Source organism: Schistocerca nitens, unplaced genomic scaffold (assembly GCF_023898315.1).
Source record: "Schistocerca nitens isolate TAMUIC-IGC-003100 unplaced genomic scaffold, iqSchNite1.1 HiC_scaffold_465, whole genome shotgun sequence".
In the NCBI taxonomy this organism is placed as follows: Eukaryota; Metazoa; Arthropoda; class Insecta; order Orthoptera; family Acrididae; genus Schistocerca; species Schistocerca nitens.
Window position 1 is genome coordinate 628,063 of NW_026045998.1, and position 13,729 is coordinate 641,791.

At 39.7% G+C, this 13,729-nt stretch overlaps 1 long non-coding RNA gene across 2 annotated transcripts in view; it reads right to left on the reverse strand.

The window, feature by feature from the left end:
• The window catches only part of LOC126232160 (uncharacterized), a 163,038-nt gene that overhangs the window by 112,279 nt on the left and 37,030 nt on the right, over positions 1–13,729 (reverse strand). The window contains exon 4 of one of the 2 annotated variants that reach the window (XR_007544669.1): positions 3,813–4,137. The exons of the other annotated variant lie outside the window; for it this stretch is intronic. This is a non-coding gene — a long non-coding RNA (uncharacterized LOC126232160). Of the gene's footprint in view, positions 1–3,812; positions 4,138–13,729 lie in introns of those variants that run through there. 2 annotated transcript variants of the gene reach the window in all.

Consider the following 13,729-nt stretch of genomic DNA (forward strand, 5'->3'; position numbering starts at 1 on the left):
GAAACTGTTGCCGAGAGAATAATGAGCAAAAGAGGTTCTACGGAGATACAGTCAGAATTGCACTTCGAGTGAGGTACACCCACATGAAGGTGGACCACACACGAGAGCAGACCGGGCAACTGGCAATGTACTGTTTGTATCAGTGACCCACAAGGGTACTAATACTGTCCGACTCGTGTGACCAGTCGTCCCCCCAAAAGGCCTCACAAGCGAGGCACATCTGCTTTTCCTACAGGAAAGCCTGACCCCCCCCCCTTCCCCTTCTGGAAGATATGCCTTTTGTAGTATGAATGGTAATGTGGCTACTGCGTGATCTCGAGCCTTTGAATTTCTACCGGTGGGGCTACCTGAAAGAAGTTGTGTACGTGGAGCCCATTTTAGACGTGCAGACACTGGAACAATGCGTTTTTGCTGCCTGTGATGCCATTTGTTTGCAAGAGGGCACATTTGAGAACGTTTGTCACTCGCCACTGCACTGTGTTCACACAAGCTAAGAGGCCTATGGGGGCCACTGCAAACACCTCGTCTAATGGCAGTCTCCTAACAGCGTGTTGTGTGCTGCACTGTTACTGTGCAGGTACGATTAATTAATAAATACCTTGTAGTGCAGACACCGTGCATTTCCAACCTCAAGTTGTCCTCAGCAGTGAGTGTTTGTCAGAAGCAAAGGTATCATCAGGAGCGCCCAAGGAAAGTGTGATGGGGCTGCTATTATTTTCTATATACATAAATGATTGACGACAGTGTGGGCAGCGACCTGTGGTCATTTGCCGACGATGCTGTGGGGTAAGGTGTAAAAGTTGAGTGACTGTAGGAAGATGTAAGGGGACTTTGACAAAATTCTAGTTGGTGTGATGGATGGCAGATGGCTCTAAATGTAGAAAAATTTGTGTTATGTGGACGAGTATGGGGAATAAACCTGCAACACTCAGCTACAGCATTAGTAGTCCCATTTGGGACAATCAATTAATTTAAATATGTGGGTGTAATGCCGTAGTGTGATATGAAACGGAATGACCGTGTGAGTATTGCAGTAGGGACCGTGAATCGTCAACTTCAGTTTATTGGGAGGATTGTGGGAAGTGCAGTTCATCAGTACATAAAGGATGCTAGTGCAACCTATTCTTCAGTACTGCTCGAGTGTTTGGGATCCGTACCAGGTGGCATTAAAAACACTGAAGGAATTCGAAGGCAGGCTGCTGGATTTGTTACGGTAGGTTCAAACGACACGAGGCATCGGGAACTCGAATGGGAATCCCTGGCGGGAAGGCGACATTCTTTTCGTGCAATGCTATTGAGAAAATTTAGAGAACTGACATATGAAGCTGACAGCAGCACTATTCTACTGCAAACCGACATATTTTGCACAAGTGCCACAAGGACAAGATTCAAGAAATTAGAGCCATACGGAGGTATACAGACAGTCTTTTTTCCCCTCGCTCTATTTGCGAGTGGAACAGGAAAGGAAATGACTAGTAGTACAGGATACATTCCGCTGTATGGTGGCTTGCAGAGTATGTATGTAGATGTACAAATGTTCGTGTGACGTTTTTTCTCCATATTCTCTCAGGGATCATTTCCTCCAGTTCGTCATCATTTAGCAAAACCACCCTGTACAGTGGCATGTCACTATCATTACAAATGTGCACATTGCAGGTATTCTATGAAGTCTCAAACATACATACATACATGACTTGTGTCTTCTATGAACCAGAAGGTATCAGTACTCTATGCTATTCAGTCTTAGCACATGGCACAGATATGCAGTATGATCAAGTCAACTACCCCACACCTATTCAAGGCAGCTGTTGCAAAATGCTGTATTTTGAAAGAAATTTGTTAATATTTAATAACCTTCAAACCTTTTTCTTTTACTAATAAAGTTCTTACGAGTTGATGGGATTCACATTGTATGAAAACTCTTCAAACTGCTTTAGCTGTTGTTTAGCCCTTTATTGGGAACACTGCTGGTTTCATACTATTACAGGTGGTAGCTGTCCAAGTGAGGCACTTCTGGTGGTTGGTAGGTTTGATGTGGACAGAGGCACTGGGTTGACTAGGGCCAGGTGATGCAGATGGGGCAGAAGTTGTTGACGTTCTGGAGGAATGGGGATAGGGCGTCCTCACCGTCGATCCAGATGGTAGAGATGTCATCAGTGAATCTGAATGAAGTGAGGGATTTAGGATTCGACCCCTTACCTCGACATAGATGCAAGGCCTGTCCCATTCATCTTCCCACCACCACCACCACCACCACCACCACCACCACCACCACCACCACCTACTCCAGTCCGTCACAAACATCACCTATCCCATTAAAGGCAGGGCTACCTGTGGAACCAGTCCTGTGATCTAGAATCTAAGCTGCAACCACTGTGCTGCATTCTATGTGGGCACGACAACCGACAAGCTGTCTGTCTGCACGAACGGCCACCGATAAACTGTGGCCGAGAAACGAGTGGACCACCCTGTTGCTGAGCGTGCTGCCAAACACGATATCCTTCATTTCGATGACTGCTTCACCGTCTGTGCCATACAGATCCTTCCCACCGACACCAGCTTTTCCGAATTTCGCAGGTGGTAACTTTCCCTGTAATACATCGTACATTCCCATAATACTCCTGGCCGCAACCTTCGTCAGTCGTCGTCCTCTCCCATCCCCCCTTCCACCATCACATCCAGTTCTTTTACTTCTCTCCCCTGTCCTCCGTCTAACCTGCAGCACTTCACTATCCACCACCCCACCATACAATCCCTCCCCCTCCCCCTCCCTGTATCACGGTATAAGTGTATATGTGGATGTGTGTGTGTCTGGGTGCACTTTATCATGGGATAATTATATATTTTTATAATTATGTATTTTATGATTTTGGTTTGGGTTGGCTTTAAATACCGTGGGCTAGCATGAGACTTAATTAACTTACACCGCAATAACACTCTTACGGACATCGGCTGCCCTGAAGTACGTATGTCATAATATTTTTTTAAACACAGCACACAACTCACCGCCTTCTAATAAATAGTTTGCGTGTGCGCTGCTATTTAGAAAAGAAAATATGCGTATTCTTACGCAGACTGTAATTATTAATATGGGTCTCGGGGGTACTGGTTATTGATGTACCAAATTACATAAAGATTAACTGAAATATTGCGGAATGTAATGATTTTCAGTATTTCTTGTTCATTATTTGCAAGGCAAAACCGGAGAGAATCTCGTCTGCCGTTAGGCGGCCAAAATGGAACACATTGAACTCATTCAGAGCTGTGAATTTTGGTAACTTCTAAATTAATGAAAGTTCAAAATTGAGAAGTCTCTCGCATTTACATTTAATAACATGAATCATCAGAGTAATGGACGAATAAATCCTGCTTAGGGCAGATGACCTCTCTGCACTACAAAGTTCTGTAAAAACTTTGTTAATTATAATGAGTGGTTGCGATCATGAGAGGTGACAACAAAGTCAATAATACTCACTTTCTAATTACAATTTCTATCATATTTTTCAAAAATACAGATACAACTTACGTCAATTATCAGACAGCACTAGAATGGTGGCCTACTGCCAGACGAAACAAAACTGAGAGCTAGTTCAATCAAAGCATTTTCTCTGATCTTCATGTCTTATGTTACACAGAGATTATACCAGAAAAACTGTTTTGTTAATTACATCAATTAATATTTGTGTTTTGATAACAACTTACATTATTATTTGTTATACATCGCACACACGTACACAGTCTTGAAAATTTATAGTTCACACGTCTCATAACAAAAACTTCCTTTCCCTTTCTCCAAATGTCCATTAATGTGACGTACCGTCACACCTGCCCTAGCCTCCTCCTTACTCCTCCCTCCCCGTCGCCACTCCCATCATACACTGGTGCTGCTGCTGCTGGCAGAGAGAGAGAGAGAGAGAGAGAGAGAGAGAGAGAGAGAGAGAGAGAGAGAGAGAGAGAGAGAGAGAGAGAGTGTGTGTGTGTGTGTTTTTTGGCCGAAAGCTTTGTGACAGTTTTTTTTTTTTTTTGTTGTGCCTCTCTGCGACTCAGCATCTCTGCTATAAGGTAACAACTTTCCTTTTTGTAATACTGTTACATTCCATCCTGGATTTTTCATTGTTTGAGTAAGTTCTCGTAAGCCTGTGAAAAATAAGAAAATAGCTAGTGAATTCATTTAACCACAGGTGTAATAAATTGACTAACAATAAGCAAAGTGGCAAGTGTTGGTTCATACAGACAATGTAAGGAATACGCAGTGTTGAATCCGTACAGCCATGCTTGTAATAAATTGACTGACAATAAACAAAGTGACCAGTGTAAATTTATATAAGCATGTGAGCAACAGATGTCGCAAACTGTTTACCAGACACTCAGATAGGTAAGTATAAATGATTTATTGTAAGTTTTCTTATGTCTAAAGGGAAATACATCAGGAATTGTTTTCATTCTTGACACAAACAGCATACCAGCAGTTTACATCCAACAGGAATACATAGTTTGGTGCAATAATAGGTTGATAGTATAGGTGCAAAACGAATATTAGGAGTTTCAAATACGTATGTGAATGATAAAAATAAGTGTATGTAAATCATATATTGCAAGTTTTGTACACAATGTGTACAGTTTGTGTATAGAAAAGCTATAAAGAAAAGAATAGAGGAATGTGACATCATAAACCGTGTTTATGTTGAAGACAATGTCACATGGCTAGAGTTCTGCTCTTGCCACACACAATCCATAAAGAGCGTGCATCTCCCTGAAAGTACTTTTTTCCTTTCTCTCCAGGGTGTATGTAATTATCATATGTGCCTGAAACCAATTTCAAATTTGTATAATGTCTGAATAAACAAATTGGTGAGTAAATAGTATCAGCCTAGTCTGAATTCCTGTATGGTTTCCATTGTGTTACATTTCTGAGCCCATAAAGTTTCTTTGATTTGACGTAAATGATCCAGTAGCAGTAGGGTGGGGGTATTCAAAAATTTTGAAAGGCCCTATGTAAATATATAAAAAAAATTCTTAATCTCACTATTTACTGTCCTTGCTAGAACTAAAACTCCAATTTTAAACCATGTGGCTTTTACTTTCCTGTCAGGTCCCTGCTTTCTCCTGTAACATTGTTTCATAGTTTCTCTTACAATATCATCTCTCAGTGACACCTGCTTTTGCATGCAGGGAGTTCAAGCAGTTCACTAATGAGGTAAGCAGGTTTCTTGTTGTACAAAAGTTCACATAGTGAGCTATTTAACACATCTTCAAAACTACTGATACATTCTAACCCATCTGAATGATCCTTGCTGCAGTATATTCTACACAAACGGCTTATTTCTCTCATTTATCACTCAGTTGGATTACAGCGTGATAAGTACAAATGGTTTTTTCTGTTGTAGCCTTCAAAAAATTCTTTACATATTTTTGATGTGAATTGCCTTCCAGTATGAGAAAAATATCTTTTTGTATGCCTACAGCATGAAATCAGCCCTTTGTGATTTAGTAACTATTTTCTTGCTGGCTGCATTTTTCAAAGGATATAGTTTTATACCAGTCTATCATGGCAAATACGAGATATGTTCAAAAATTCCAGAACATTTGTAATTTCGCAGCTATGGCTTGTTGGAGCAAAATGCGATTGGCATCCCTGAACATGCCTGCGTTTAAAAATCTAAGTGTTGGAAGTTTTGTCACTGTATACCTGATTAGTTTCTTTCTTCGTGCTTTATTGAGTAGAACATTGTCTCTCTCTTTGTGAATTTTGAGATGGCAGAGTTAGAAGAGCATTGTGCCTGCATTAAATTTTGAAACTTGAGCAAACCTTTACAGAAAAACAACAAATAATGCAGGAAGCCTACAATGATGAGCGCTTAAGCCATACTCGGTGTTACAAATGGTTCACACGGTTTAAAAATGGCCGGATGGAAGTTAGAGATGACCCACATTAAGGAGGCCTTCAACACCTAGTGACAGCATTCGTGTCAGGAACCTCGGCGAAACTGTGCGTGCCAATCGATGAATGACTGTGATAGAGATTGCAGAAGAATGTAACATTTCAGTTTATTTTATCTATTTTTTATTTTTATTTATTTATTTGCCTGTAGACAACTGTTGTGTTGTATAGGCATCGTCAGATGGTTATATAAATGATTATACATAAGGTCAGTAGTTACATAGTTATACAGATTGTGGTACAAATGATTACACAAATGTTAACATATGGTATATGATTATACAAAAGGTCAGTATGGTTGTATGACAAATTACAGTTCCTTTGATCGCAATCACATTTATAATAATAGAGGATCATTTTTTCATTATGTAGGAATTCACTTATGCTATAGAATGCTCTCTCTTTCAACCATGTCCCTACCACCATTTTAAATCTATTCTCATGCAATTCCCTCGTTCCATGTGATGTATTGTTGTAAAATGTTTTGCCAGCATGTAAAAAATTATTTTGGATTTTACTCAAACGTGTCCAAGGAATGTCTAATAAGTTCCTATGTCTGGTTTCATATGAGTGCACATCTGACCTGCTTTCATACATGTGGGCTTTCTATTTGGCATGCATAAGTGCTTTAAGTATGTATAGACTGGGAACTGTAAGAATTTTGTGCTCAATGAAGTACTGTCTGCAGGAAGTTAAATTGCTCACACCAAAAATACATCTAATGGCTTTCTTCTGCCAGAGGAAAACATCTTTTGCCCCAGCAGAGTTTCCCCAAAGAAGTATTCCATAATGCAGATGAGTATGAAAATAGGCATGGTATGCCATAAGTATGCACTCCTTACTGACACAATGCTTCAGTTTCCTAAGGAGATATAGAACTCTTGCCAACCTACTGCACAGCTTTTCTGTGTGAGTATTCCAGCACAATTTGGTATCAAGACAAATGCCTAGCAATTTTACTGAATGTGAGTTCATTAGGTCCATCATTAATATCTCTAAGGGAAAAAGAGGATGTGTTCAGTTTTATTTTTATTTAATGACAGCCTATTTTCATGGAACCACTGAGCCGCCTTTTCCATCATGGATTTGTCCATTTGTTTGACAACATTCACATCATTTTGTGGCGTGATAAAAGTTTTGTCATCAGCATACATGACAGATTTATATGGTAATGTGTTGGGCACGTTATTCACATCCACAGTAAATAAGAAATGTTCCAGTACAGATCCTTGTGGGACTCCATATTTTACCTTGAGAAGGTCAGATTTGTTGTTTGAATTTATCTAGACCATTTGGTTTCTGTTTGTCAAATATGATTTCAGCAGTAATAGTTCTGTTTCAGTTATTCCATATTTTTCTAGTTTCTTAATTAAAATGCTATGTGACGCAGTGTCAAATGCCTTGGTTAAATCAACTAAAGTTGTATAGGTATGTTCCCTATTTTCAAAACCTTGTAATATTGATAAGACAATTTCCTGAACTGCTTTTATTGTTGATAGCCCAGTTCGGAATCCATACTGAGCCTTATAGAGAAGGTTGTGACACTCAAAAAAAATCGTTTAATTGGACTTTCAACAATTTTAGATAGTGTTGGTACTATTGCTATAGGTCTGTAATTTTGGGGGTGAATTTCTGCCTCCCTTTTTGTATATGGGCAATACAATTGTCAGTTTAAGGCAGTCTGGAAATGTTCCCTCTGTAAACATCCTATTGATTAAGTAAGACAGTGGAATGCATATAGTGTCTTATTTTCTTTATGGTAAAATTAGAAAAAACATGGATGTCCTCAGTTCTGGAATTGCTTAGTGATCTGACTACATCCAGTATATCCTTAAGATAAATGGTTCTCCATTGAAATTTTGGCAAGTCTCCTGTCAACTCTGTTTCCTGCAATTTGGGAAGTCTGTCCTCACTATTATCTAAATTACTTTCATCTGTCATAGCTAATTCTCCAGAATTTATGAAACTATTATTTAGTCCAACTGCACTTAGAGGAACAGGTAAATTTTCTGCAATTAGCCCTGTTTCTGCTTTAACTATTTTCCATGCTGCTTTATATTTGTTGCTGGACTGATAAATATAGTTTTCATTAGCTTTTTTCTTTGCAGAAATGATATCTTTTCTGTACAGCTGTTTTGAATTGGCATATGAGTGTCTATACTCATTATTCGAGCAAGATTTATCATAGTAAATTCTTGACAGAATCCTTAAGTTATTTAAGTAAGGTTTATACCAGTAAGTTACTTTTCTGTTTTCTCCATGCATTTAGTCTATTGTGTTTAATGATGAGGGGGGCAATATTCATTTAAGATAGCAGTAATGGTGTCTAAGAAATAATCAAAAGCAACACTTAATGACTCATTTTCCATGACAGCATTACACCAGTCCACGATCATTAAGTCTTTGTGTGAGATTTGTTATATTTGATGGGTTTAACTGCCTCACTGCCCTGGCTTCTATTGGTTGAGCCTGTTCTTTTTTGAATGGCATTAATTTTTGGAAAATTCCATCATGGTCAGAGAGCATTGGTTTAACAACATTATAGATTACATCATCTTTGCAAATGTTTGGTATCACATTGTCTAGGCAGGCATGCTGCCTGGTAGGCTCATAGTTAAGGCAAGCACAATTGTATGACTTGAGGGTATCTAGCAGCAATCTACTTTTAGGATTTTGCACCAACACATCAGTACTGATGTCACCAAATATTAAAATTTTATGCTTCTTATATCTAACTAAGTACATTAAGAGATTATCTACATGCTGGACAAAAACTTTGGCACCAGTCTTGGGGGCACAGTACATGGATACTACAACAATCTTGCATTTTCAGGGAAGTGAATGGCAGCAATTTCAATTTCTCCTTCGTGGACTAAGTGCTTGAGATCTATTATCTTAACTGTATGGTTTAGTTCACTTTTCATTAGTATTGACACTCTTCCATTTTCCATAGCTGATTTAAAATAGCCAGTTAAAAATTGTAAACGAACAGGAGTATTCATCTTGGATTCATGTTCTTTAAGCCAGTGCTCATGTAGGCACAGAATAACACAATGCAAGTCTTCTAATAGCAGTTCAAGTTCATGTATTTCTCACTGACTGTATCTTTATATGAAAGAAGGACACATAATCCCAATCTTTAACTTTCGATTTTAGCACAGAGTTACAATCATCTGACTTTGTAGTTAATGGTGGTGGTTGCAGTTTAATAGGCATGTCTTGGTCATCACTGCAAGTTTCCCTGCTGGAGATATTTATATTCAAGACTGTGGATTGTTTTCAGCAGTTTTATCTTATCAATGACAACTTCTTCAATAGCCTGGCATAAAGCTAATTTACCAGAGTAATTTAAGTGCTGCCCATGTATTGTATAACGATCCCTTTTGAAAGTGCTTACATTTATTTGTGTCACGTTATTGAAATGATCACAGATTTGTTTACACCTATTACACTTGTTTACACATGAAGCTTCTGTCAAGTCATGTCGATGTGGTATGTTCACTACGATAGTATTTGTATGTGTGAGGCTTGCAGTTGGATCATGTCATGAAATTCTGACAGCATCTTTGAATGCATCGTGTTGCCGCCAAGTTCGTTACGTGGCTCATGAGCCAAGATCACAAAGACCTTCGCCTCGCAATCTGTGAAGAGCTTTTGGATCAAGCAAATGAGTATACGATGTTCTTTAAGATAATCATAACTAGTGATGAGACATGGGTCTACAGTTGTAGTTGTTGTTGTTGTTGTCGTCTTCAGTCCTGAGACTGGTTTGATGCAGCTCTCCATGCTACTCTATCCTGTGCAAGCTTCTTCATCTCCCAGTACCTACTGCAGCCTACATCCTTCTGAATCTGCTTAGTGTATTCATCTCTTGGTCTCCCTCTACGATTTTTACCCTCCACGCTGCCCTACAATACTAAATTTGTGATCCCTTGATGCCTCAGAACATGTCCTACCAACCGATCCCTTCTTCTTGTCAAGTTGTGCCACAAACTCCTCTTCTCCCCAATACTATTCAATACCTCCTCATTAGTTATGTGATCTACCCATCTAATCTTCAACATTCTTCTGTAGCACCACATTTCGAAAGCTTCTATTCTCTTCTTGTCCAAACTATTTATCGTCCATGTTTCACTTCCATACATGGCTACACTCCATACAAATACTTTCAGAAACGACTTCCTGACACTTAAATCTATACTCGACGTTAACAAATTTCTCTTCTTCAGAAACGCTTTCCTTGCCATTGCCAGTCTACATTTTATATCATCTCTACTTCGACCATCATCAGTTATTTTGCTCCCCAAATAGCAAAGCTCCTTTACTACTTTAAGTGTCTCATTTCCTAATCTAATTCCCTCAACATCACCCGACTTAATTCGACTACATTCCATTATCCTCGTTTTGCTTTTGTTGATGTTCATCTTATACCCTCCTTTCAAGACACTGTCCATTCCGTTCAACTGCTCTTGCCAGTCCTTCGCTGTCTCTGATAGAATTACAATGTCATCGGCGAACCTCAAAGTTTTTATTTCTTCTCCATGGATTTTAATACCTACTCCGAATTTTTCTTTTGTTTCCTTTACTGCTTGCTCAATATACAGATTGAATAACATCGGCGAGAGGCTACAACCCTGTCTCACTCCCTTCCCAACCACTTCTTCCCTTTCGTGCCCCTCGACTCATAACTGCTGTCTGGTTTCTGTACAAATTGTAAATAGCCTTTCGCTCCCTGTATTTTACCCCTGCCACCTTTAGAATTTAGAGTATTCCAGTCAACATTGTCACAAGCTTTCTCTAAGTCTACGAATGCTAGAAACATAGATTTGCCTTTCCTTAATCTTTCTTCTAAGATAAGTCGTAAGGTCAGTATTGCCTCACATGTTCCAATATTTCTACGGAATCCAAACTGATCTTCCCCGAGGTCGGCTTCTACCAGTTTTTCCATTTGTCTGTAAAGAATTCGCGTTAGTATTTTGCAGCAGTGACTTATTAAACTGATAGTTCGGTGATTTTCACTTCTGTCAACACCTGCTTTCTTTGGGATTGGAATTATTATATTCTTCTTGAAGTTTGAGGGTATTTTGCCTGTCTCATACATCTTGCTCACCAGATGGTAGAGTTTTGTCAGGATTGGCTCTCCCAGGGCCATCAGTAGTTCTAATGGAATGTTTCCTACTCCCGGGGACCTGTTTCCAGGTCTTTCAGTGCTTTGTCAAACTCTTCACGCAGTATCGTATCTCCCATTTCATCTTCATCTACATCCTCTTCCATTTCCATAATATTGTCCTCAAGTACATCGCCCTTGTATAGACCCTCTACATACTCCCTCCACCTTTCTGCTTGCCCTTCTTTGCTTAGAACTGGGTTTCCATCTGAGCTCTTGATATTCATACAAGTGATTCTCTTTTCTCCAAAGGTCTTTTTAATTTTCCTGTAGGCAGTATCTATCTTACCCCTAGTGAGATAAGCCTCTACATCCTTACATTTGCCCTCTAGCCATGCCTGCTTAGCCATTTTGCACTTCCTGTCGATCTCATTTTTGAGACGTCTGTATTCCTTTTTCCCCGCTTCATTTACTGCATTTTTATATTTTCTCCTTTCCTCAATTAAATTCAATATTTCTTCTGTTACCCAAGGATTTCTACCAGCCCTCGCCTTTTTACCTACTTGATCCTCTGCTGCCTTCACTACTTGATCCCTCAGAGCTACCCATTCTTCTTCTTCTGTATTTCTTTCCCCCATTCCTGTCAATTGTCCTCTTATGTTCTCCCTGAAACTCTGTACAACCTCTGGTTTAGTCAGTTTATCCAGGTCCCATCTCCTTAAATTCCCACCTTTTTGCTGTTTCTTCAGTTTAATCTACAGTTCATAACCAATAGATTGTGGTGAGAGTCCATATCTGCCCCTGGAAATGTCTTACAATTTAAAACCTGGTTCCTAAATCTCTGTCTTACCATTATATAATCTATCTGATATCTTCTAGTATCTCCAGGATTCTTCCATGTATACTGTGGTGTCACCGCCAGACACCACACTTGCTAGGTGGTACCCTTTAAATCGGCCGCAGTCCATTAGTATACGTCGGACCTGCGTGTCGCCACTATCAGTGATTGCAGACTGAGCGCCGCCACACGGCAGGTCTAGAGACACTTCCTAGCACTCGGCCCCAGTTGTACAGCCGACTTTGCTAGCGATGGTTCACTGACAAAATACGCTCTCATTTGCCGAGACGATAGTTAGCATAGCCTTCAGCTACGTCATTTGCTACGACCTAGCAAGGCGCCATTACCAGTTACTATTGATGCTGTAAAACATGTACCATCAAGAGCGATGTTCACCAATTATGGATTAAAGTTAAGTATTCCAGCAGCTACGTACGTTTTTTGCTAGTCTCATTTCCTTGACCTGTTCCAACCTCACGCCAGCCTGCGTGAGCTTAAACGTATGCCTTTCGGCTTCCTCTCATAGTGGGTTGGCTGTCTTGCCAATCCACAACATATACAACCTTCTTTCATGTTTCTTAAACCAAGTGTTAGCTATGATTAAGTTGTGCTCTGCGCAAAATTCTACCAGGCGGCTTCCTCTTTCATTTCTTAGCCCCAATCCATATTCGCCTACTATGTTTCCTTCTCTCCGTTTTCCTACTACCAAATTCCAGTCACCCATGACTATTAAATTTTCGTCTCCCTTCACTACCTGAATAATTTCTTTTATCTCGTCATACCTTTCATCAATTTCTTCATCATCTGCAGAGCTAGTTGGTATATAAACTTGTACTACTTTAGTAGGTGTGGGCTTCGTGTCTATCTTTGCCACAATAATGCGTTCACTATGCTGTTTGTAGTAGCTTACCCGCATTCCTATTTTCCTATTCATTATTAAACCTACTCCTGCATTACTCCTAATTGATTTTGTATTTATAACCCTGTATTCACCTGACCAAAGGTCTTGTTCCTCCTGCCACCGAACTTTGCTAATTCCCACTATGTCTAACTTTAACCTATCCATTTCCCTTTTCAAATTTTCTGATCTACCTGCCCGGTTAAGGGCAGGTAGACATTCCACATTCCGATCCGCAGAATGCCAGTTTTCTTTTCCTGATAACGACGTCCTTCTGAGTGGTCCCCGCCCGGAGATCCGAATGGGGGACTATTTTACCCAAGAGGATGCCATCATCATTTATCCATAGGTCTACAGTTATGATGTGGATATTCAATCTTCACAGTGGATTGGGAAATTTTCTCCGAGGCCAAAAAGAGCTTGTCATGTCAGGTCAAATGTCAAAGCCATGCTGACAAACTTCTCTGACATTTTTGGGGAGGAGAATGTGGTGTAGGACTTTTTAAAATGACTTCAAATGTTAATTATTGCTACTCTACAGCACTAGTTTGCAAGACCTATCCTGGAGCAGACTTTGCCAGAGACCATAACATGCTGCATATGAAAATGAACATAAAACTGAAAGTGACGAAAAAGAAAAGAGTATGGCAGATTTGTCTCACAGATAAAACTAGTCTCAAAGAATCTGGAGAAAGAATAAGACCCAAATTCCAAAAACTAACAGAGCAGTAGCTCCCAAAATATGGTACAAAATGAAAGAAATCTTCAGTTCATCTCTTCCTGAACAGGTTACAAAGACCCCTCAAACAAAGAATCCCTGGATTTCGAACAATACTCTACTGCTCATTGAAGAACGGAAGCACACTAGAACGTGGATACAAACCGCTGAAGACGAATAAGCATACAAAGAACTTTGTCACAAAATACAGCGCAGCTGCGAAACTG